This window comes from Urocitellus parryii, chromosome 6, assembly GCF_045843805.1.
Source record: "Urocitellus parryii isolate mUroPar1 chromosome 6, mUroPar1.hap1, whole genome shotgun sequence".
Classification (NCBI taxonomy): domain Eukaryota; kingdom Metazoa; phylum Chordata; class Mammalia; order Rodentia; family Sciuridae; genus Urocitellus; species Urocitellus parryii.
This window is the reverse complement of record NC_135536.1, coordinates 128,936,077-128,945,312: the sequence shown is the minus strand read 5'-3', so window position 1 is coordinate 128,945,312 and position 9,236 is coordinate 128,936,077. Positions and strand designations below refer to the sequence as shown.

At 42.7% G+C, this 9,236-nt stretch overlaps 1 non-coding gene across 1 annotated transcript; it reads left to right on the top strand.

Moving 5' to 3' along the window:
• Positions 1-5,037: 5,037 nt before the first annotated feature.
• On the top strand, positions 5,038-5,139 carry LOC113182373 (U6 spliceosomal RNA). The gene has a single exon (XR_003300719.1). It is a non-coding gene; the product is annotated as a U6 spliceosomal RNA (small nuclear RNA).
• Positions 5,140-9,236: the final 4,097 nt, after the last annotated feature.

Here is a 9,236-nt window from a genome sequence, read left to right as displayed (position 1 = left end):
ATTGCTCTGCACATCAAACTCAATTTTATTTCAAGAGATCCTCATTTAAGTCTGGCGGGGGAGGAGAAATTGCTTCCACCATGAAGCCTACTTAATCATGATCAAATCCTGTACTTGTATATGCTGTAGGTTAAAAGAGAGGAGGATGTGATTTAAATACCAGCATTGATGGAAGGAAAAGGACAAGTGAATGACAGGAAGCAAAATCTCAGGTGTATTTCTTACAGACATCAGTTTCCTGAATCTTCAGATCAGCATTTTATTACCATTTATATATGGAAACACTGAAGTTCAAAATGTGTAGCAGAAAACACACTGGAGGCTCAAGTTTAAGCTCCTGACTCAGTCTGAGAACTGTCCTCTAGCAGTCTATTGTGAGAAATAACTGAAAACAGAACCTACCATAATGTAACTGAGATTTTGATAACTATAGCAGTGCCGTCAGAATGAGGCACTGAGCAATGAAGTCCAAGGATGTCCACATCCTAACCCCTGGAATCTATGAATATATCATATTAATGGCAAAAGATACTTTGCAAATATGATTTAGCTAATGATCTTGAGGTAGGAGATTATCCTGGATTATCAGGGTGGGTCCAGTTGAATTGCAATAGTCTTCCTAAGAAGAAGGCAAGAGGAGTAGAGGTGGTGGTAGAAGAGGTTGCAATGGAAACAGAGGTTAAAGTTATTTGAGGAAGGTGTCATGAACCAAGGAAAGGAGAAGGCCTGCAAAAGCTGAAAAAGGTAAGAAACCGCTTCTCTCCCTCAGAGTTTCCAGGGGACTTGTCTTGTCCCCAACTTGCCCCAGTGAGACTGGGCCTCTAGAACTGGAAAAGAATAAATATGTGTTGTTGTAAGCAATTAAGTAGTAATATGTTATAGTTGGCATTAGGAAACTAATATATGGATCAAAGACATTTCAAATGACTCAAAGTATCTTGAAAAGATTTGTTTAAAAATGTCTAATGGAATAACCACACTTCCATTCCTTTGAATGAATATCCTTGGTGGTAGCAGGGCTCCATCTTTTTAAAATTCAGCAAATATTAATTGAACAACTTTCTGTGATACTTAAAATGTGGTAAGACATGTGTTTTTTTTTTTTTTTTCCTCCTGGTAGCTCCCACTCTAGGAAGAGAACAAACCTAAGTTCACAAATTCTAGTAATAATGGCAGAAATGTAGGTTCTGAGAGGTTTCCAGTGCAATGGAGGATAAACTAATAGAGTCAGCACCTGGGGCAGGAAGGTCAGGGGACATAAAAACTAGCCTGGATTTTGGCACCTAGAAATTGAGGACTGGAGAGGAGAGGACAACTCAGATGAAAGCCTGGTGCAAACATAGGCCTGTGAATAGTGTTTAGAAAGGGCTATGGACTGAATTGTGTACTCCCAAATTCATATTTGTTTGATTGTTCTTTTATTTTTTTATATAAGGTCTCACTATGTTGCTGTGGCTGGCCTTAAGCTTGCCACCCTTCTGCCTAAGCTCCCTAGTCACTGGCATTACAGGTACGCATCACTGTGTCTGGCCCCCCAAATTTATATTTGAAGCATAACCTATCATGTGACTGTATTAGAGGGAGGTCTTTAGGGAGGTCCATAAAGTTAAATGTAGTCATAAGGGTGGGTCCAATAGGACCTATATAGGAAGATTCCAAAGATCCATGTTCATGCACAAAAGAGAGCTGTAAAGTACAGATGTACAGATGCCATAAACCAGGAAGACAGGCCTCACCAGAAACCAGCTGCGCCGCCACCTCCATCTTGGACTTTGAGCCTACAGACTTCGAGGAAATAACTGCTTGTTGTTTAGGCCACCCAGCCTTTGGTATTTTATATATTTGGTGATGGGAGCCGAGTTGACCAACACGGCTAGCAATAAGCAGTCAGTTGTGATTGGAAAGTACTACAATGTGAAGGAGGAAGAGAGAGGTTGGAAGAATAGGCTAGGGCCAAACTGCACCTTGACTAAAAATATTCTACTGGAGCCTTGGAGACAACCAAGCATCTCAAAGACTGACCCAGTGAGGAACATGAGGGAGGATCAGGTGACAGCATCTAGGGTCCACAGTGAGGCACTGGCCCTCCTGTGGTGTGTCTAGTAAAAGTGTTGCAAGTCCATGTCCAGAATTCAATAGAGAGGGCTCCCCTCTGAACTTCTAGCAAAGAGAGAAGGCTGGGTCCACAGAATACAGCTCACTTGCTGGGCTGTCTTTCCAAGAGAGGGGCTAGCACGGAAGCCAGGTGAGTGACCTACCACACACACACATGCACACCCACATGCCTGTTCTCTCACACACTTTCTCCATTACACACACAAAAGCATACTCACAGGGGCTGGGGATGTGGCTCAAGCAGTAGTGCACTCGCCTGGCATGCGTGCGGCCCAGGTTGGATCCTCAGCACCATGTACAAACAAAGATGTTGTGTCCGCCAAAAACTAAAAAGTAAATATTAAAAATTCTCTCTCTCTCTCTTTAAAAAAAAAACAACACACTCACACATTCTCTCATACACTCATACATACACACATGCTCACACATGTACAAACAAATACAGTTAAACACTCTTTCAAGCTGGTGAGTGCAAAAGATGACACAAGTTAGAAAAGCACCCAATTGTCAAGATAAAACACTTTGGCCCCCTGGAAATTAGACTCCCTTGGGGAAGAAGGGAAGCAACATGGGGAGAATTGACTACTGACCTAAAAGATACTAATATTTATTTATTTATTTACTGGGCATTAAACTCAAGGGTGTTCTACCACTGAGTCACATCCCCATTTTTTATTTTATTTATTTTTGAGACAGGGTCTCACTCATTTGTTGAGGCTGGCCTCAAACTTGCAATTCTCCTGCTTCCGTCTCTTGAGTTGCTGAAATTCCAGGAGTGCACTACCACTCCTAGCCCAGATGCAAACATTTACAACAGAAATTGAGTGATCAAGCAAGAGTTCTCTACCCTCTGTGGGGCTAAGTTGGATTCAGCCACAGAACACTTGCACAGAGAGGATGTGTGGCTGTGTATTCTTAACAGCTGCAATGACAGCGGTAGCAGGAATGTTTGGCAGCCATTAAAAGACAAGGCATCCCACTCTTTAGAATATTTATCCAAAAGAACTAAAATCAGCACACTATAGTGATACGTGCATAACCATGTTTATAGCCGCACAATTCACAATACCCAAGTTTTGGAACCAGCCTAGGTGTCCAACAACAGATGAATGGATAAAAAAATGGGATATATATATACACAATGGAGTTTTACTCAGTCATAAAGAATGAAATTATGGCATTTGCCAGTAAAAGGATGGAAATGGAGAACATCATACTAAGTGAAATAAGCCAAACTCAGAAAATCAAGGGCGGAATGTTTTCTCTCATATGCAGAAACTAGGGAGAAAAAGGAACAAGCAGCCCTCTCATGAAAACAAAAGGGAGACCAAGAGAATAAAGGAAGGGGGTTAGGGACAGTGAAGAGGGGAGAGAAAAGGGAGGCACTGGGGAATGAAATGGATGAAATCATGTGTGTGTTTGCACTTGTCATAATGAATTCCCCTATTGTGTATAATTACAATTGTGTATAATTACAATGCACCAATAAAAACCATAAAAAAGTTATCGCTATGAAAAAAGATGGAGCCGGTGTGAGAATAGCTGAGGTGAAACAAGGAGAATTTAAATTGCTTGGCTGCCAATGAGATGGAGGGAACTGTGAACTGAGAATTAGGGAACACTGGTTTCTGGAATTTCTTAGAAGGGACATGTGAAGCCCAGGATGTCTCTAGAAAAAAGAAAGGATGTTTTAATGAGGCTGATGCCATGTGTTCTGCCCTGCACTGAACTGAATCCTAGACATTCTTTCAGTTTGTTTTCTTCCCTTTGGGAAAATCTGTTGCAGTGTTTCACCACCAAGCCAAGAAAAGAACAGTTTTCTGTGCCTTAGAAAGGGAGGTGCAGCACCAGTATCAGGAACACCCACAAATATTTTGGGATGGACTCTATCACTTTGCCATGGTTAATATTCCATGAGATGACTGATGTATCCACTAGCATCCACAACCAAGTCTCACCTGTTCTGAACCTTTTCCTGTCAGTCACTCTCACCCCTCTGGGTGCAAGCTCACCATTTGGTCAGCATGAAGTCTTCCTTATTCAGTGAAAGTGAAAACTCCACCTAATCCTCCAAGCTTGGCCTTTTATTTTTGAAGTTCAGAGTTTAGAATGCCTAGAAAAGTCTGTGAACTTTCAATAGAGCCTGGATCTTGCAGTAGATTTTCTTTTTCTTTTCCCTTCCCCTCCCTCCCTTCTTCCTTCCTTCCTTCCTTCCTTCCTTCCTTCCTTCCTTCCTTCCTTCCTTCCTTCCTTCCTTCTTTCTCCCCACCCCTGAACCCCCTGCCTCTGGTACTGAGGATTGAACTCAGGGGTGCTCTACCATTGAGTTACATCCTTGGCTCTTTAAAAATAAGTTTTAAGACAGAATCTTGCTAAGTTGCTGAGGCTGACCTTCAACTGTGATTCTTATTTTTAATATATATAACCATCCTAGGTCTGGATGAGGGGTCAATGCATGTACATACAGGTATGTGTGACTTGTGACATAGTATTTAACAAAAGTCAGAAACCTGGAATGATCTTTTCCAAGTCTCACAGGACTAATGCTACACCACTGAAGTCAATGATGACCACTTAGTGGAGAAAGGACAGTGCACCCAGATCCCATCCTTTATTCTTAAGACAATTGTACAGAGTATCACAGATTCATTCTCTGAGACTCAGTCCTGCTTGTATAAACGCCTGAATAAGGATTCTTATAGATTTATCTATCATTGAATGGATGGTTCTCAATTTACCATGGTTTGCTTACAGTTTTTTTGACCCAACAATGCTGCAAAAGCAGTATGTGTTGTATAGAAACCATACTTTAACATACATGAGCCATATGTTAACAGATGGTTCATATGTGAACCAAACGACTCTGTTGTTCACTTTCAGGGCAGCATTCAATAAATGATAGTAGATATTCAGGACTTTATCATAAAATAGGCTCTGTGTTTGCTTTCTAAGCACATACAGAGAAAATTAGCAAGGTCCCTGTGTAAGGATGACACACAACTTTGTGAAACGTTCCAGAATTTTTACAGTAGAGAAAGCCAGTGCCATCAGCACAGCATGGAGTCCAATCTCAAATTCCTTTGTACTGACTGTGCTGAGCCAGATGGACATGTGCTGCTCCTTGGCCTCTACTTAGTAGTTCCTTGGACACTGAGTATTCTGTTGGGACCTCCACACTTATGAAATAAAGCATCTGAGTTCCTGCTTTTTTTCCATATCTCTATGGAAAACTTGGCAACTGGAACCCTCCTTAGCCTCACCTGGGTTGGACATGTTTACCCCAAAACATGTCCACATCCATACCCCTGTGTGATCTTATTTAGAAACAGAATCTTAATTACATGTAATTAAGGATCTTGAGATCATCCGAAATTTAGGGTGGGCCATATGTAATGACCGATGTCCTGAGAGAAAAAGAGGGAAAGACTTAAGACACAGACACAGGGAAAAAGGGCATGTAAAAAAAAAAAAAAAGAGAAGATAGGCAGAGGCTGGAGGTAGGCAGCTGCAAACCAAGGAATGTCAAATCTTGGGAAAAATCGGTATCTTTACATCTACAGTACCAAATATTGTGACAACATTTACTTATTTTTATTTAAAAAAGATTAAATTCTTTATATTTATAGCTTTAAAAAAATCATTCTTCTTCTTCATAGAGGGAACTACATAGAAATGATTGATTCCCCGGCAATCACTGGCAACTGGAAGAAGCATGGGACAGTGTCAGAGCCACCAGAAGAAATCAGCCCTGCCAACTCCTTGATTTCAGACTTCTGGTCTCCAGAACGATGAGTGAGTACATTTCTGTTGTTTTAAGCTAACAGGTTTGTGGCAATTTGTTGGGGCAGACTGAGAAAACTAACTTGCTGTGCTTACTCTGACATGGCCTCCAGGACATGGTCTCCAGAGAAGGGAGAGGCTCTGACTGGAGCTTCTCCCTTCTCTTCCACAGGGACAACCTCAGGGTCTTGATCAATCCCTCCTCTTCAGGGGCCTCAAAGGGTCCGGTGAGACCACCTGGGATCCTGTATTGGCTTTCCTCAGGGGAGAAGCCATGTTGTTCTCTTCAAAAAGTCTAGCTTCAAGGACTCGGGATTTTCTTCCAAGCTGAGTTTGCATTCAGGCGCCACTCTCATTATGATTAAGATCTGGGCAGAACACACTCTTTGACGTGGTCAGGTTTCTCAGGTTCGGGTCACTGTCTGCAGAATTGAATCTGATGTGGAGAACTCCTCAGCCTTGTGTGGGATTTTTGTGGGTGGTACTTGGCCTTGTTGGTCTTTCCTGCTGAGTGAACATTTCCTCTCTTGCTAAGGCTTCTGGGAAATGAAATCTTTTAAACTTCTGCACCCCTTTCCCACATCTGAGAACGTGGGCTCAGTTATCACTGAAACCCCACACAAGCTCTGTGGTCTGGCAAAATCCTATCTGCTTCCTCCTTTCTTGCCAGGGTTTTGCCTTCCCTGGCAACAGAGTGTTGGGGTCCGAGAACAATGACCAAATGTCCTACTTTTCCTGAGACTGAAGGCATTTCCTGGAATGTGGGACTTTTGCTGTAAAAACTAGGAAAGTCCCAGGTAAATGGGGATAGGTTGCCCTCCCAAGTCTTGGGAAAAATAGGTATCTTTAAGACAAAGTCCTGCTCACGTCTACAGTACCAAATATTGTGAAAACCTACTTATTTTTTATTGAAAAGTAAAAACCTACTTATTTTTATTGTTTCAAAAGCACTGTCAGAGGTTGGGTTCTTCACAAGTGTTATCTAAGAAAAAACGTGTATGTGAAAGAGATTTCATGAGAAAGGTTTCCAGGAAAAGTTGAGAAGTCACTTCCATCTGTTACCATGTCCATCCCAAAATTCTGCAGAAGATGCAAACTCATAGGAAGCTCAGGACAGCTGGCCACAATCCTGAGGAGGGTTCCAGGGACACCTCACATCAGGAAATGGGACTAAATAGAAAGAGAACCAAGCATGATATAGTCACTATCAATAGTATCAAGAAAGTAGTATTTCCACAGGGGATAACCCTATCTCAGTCCCACAGGGATGCTCTGGAGAAAATATAAGTGACAACTTATAGATGCCCTCATCAGGAAAAGAGGTCTTAATCCCCCTGCACCCTTGAGTGGTTGGCAAGGAACTATTCTTGTGGGTTGTGACATTCTCTGACTCTGTATGCTTTGGCAAAGTAGGATTTTGTAGCCTGAGGACAGTCCTTTGATGAAGAGACTTGGATTCTGGTACCTGAGAGTAAAAGCAAAGAAGAGCTGGTGAGTGTGAAAGTGGCCCAAGGGCTTACATGTTCTTCCCACAAGAGGACCAGAGGCACAGGATCTCTGTGGTTTGCTCAGCAGGCCGTGCTCTCTCAACCCTCCCTATGACCCTAACCTCCTTATCAATGTCAAACATCATAATGAGGCCAAGCTCCCTTGGGTCCTGGATCTGTGCTGTCTACAGGATCCTTGGGCCCCAGATACACTCAGGGCCAGCATTTCCATCTTGGCCCCAGTCACACAGCCTGATCTTCCAGTTTCCTTCCATTTCCTGTTTATCTTCAGGCCATCTGCCTGGGCTGTCTTCTAGTCTTCTCAGGAGGCAGGAATTGCCTCTTTACCCATTGCTTTTCAACTCTTCCCTGTCTCTCTTTAGGAATCCTTTTTGAATGCGAGGATTCAATTTAGATGAAGGCCACCCCACGTCTCTGTCTACTCCCAGAACAACCTCATGCTCCACCATGCCACAAACTTAAGAGGAAAAGTAGTTCTCTGGATAGTTTCACCAGGGGTAAATCTCCAGAACTCCAGGACTGAGTCAGTGTGTCCCACATTTTTGTGACCTTGGTCCTCTCTCTTTACCCTCTAGCTTACCCTCTTGAGTTCAGCCTTTTTTCATCATTACCAAATGCCAGCTGTCTCCACCCAGCTGTCTGCTTCCTTATTATATTCCTTGAAAGAGACAGAAATAAAAACACAGATTTGCTTGCCCATAGCCAGCACAGAGTTTGGGTTTGAGATCTATCAAGAAATGTTTCTCAAGCTGCCACCAGTCATTGTGAACTCACTGTAAACATGGACAATGGAACAGTGAACTGGGGGGTAAAATGAATTCCTTATCATTTCAAGACCATCAGTCTTGTGCCATGTACTATGCTATATGCTAAGCATAAACCCATGAACTGAAAGTGTGAGGTGATCTTCACTAAAAGTTTCTTCAGCACCAAAACCTGAATCATTTTCTTCTGCTTCTGTCCTACTTCCAGAAGAGCTGGCCCAGTCTCCCTGTCAGCTCATGCCTGAACAGAAGTCTGAACAGAAGTCTTTCTCCCTCCATTACCTAAGAAGAGAACCTTCCATGTCTCAAATTGACACCTCATTCTGCCTGTGGAGAGTGAACCTAGGATAACTTCACCTATCTGGCATCTCCTTAGCACTTGGGATCCTGGCTCCTCACCAAGTTGGTAGCTTTGTGAGTTCTTCTGCTGGGAGCCCTGCAACCACATTTCTCAGAAGACCCAACTTAAACCCAAACATGGCCACAAGGGAAATAGGGCAGCCATTTGAGGGTGTGGAGAGTTCATGAAAAAAAATGAGTAGACATTTTTCTTAGCTCAAGGAGCCTGTGGTAATAGTGGTCCGTCCACTTTACGCTTTGAATGTAGCCCTTGCTGCTCTGCCTCTGCAACTTTATTTTTTAAATGGACATGCTTCTTTCTCTTCCTTCTCTCCCTTCTCCCTTCCTAATCTCACGGGAAATATGACCTTTCTTCCCTATCCTAGGCAGAGTTACGTGTCCTTGAGTATATACCCACCACAGAAAACTAAGTAATTTGGGATAACACCAGAAGACTTAAGCAATGACTGTCTCCCAAATTAACAAGTGAATTACAACTCCTGACAGAACACAAAGAATGTAGCCTTTGAATCACCTCCCTACACCCCACTTCTGCTGATGGGCAGCATCACAGCCTCTGGGAAAGGAGTCCAGTGTGTTTCTTCTTTTCTAACAAAGCAATAAAACTTCTTTTTTACTTTTTCATAAAGCTGTGTCCTCATTATTGGATTGGCATTGGGGACCAGGATGGAGCTTTCAGTAACATGTGGATGAGAGATTGCTCGCATGC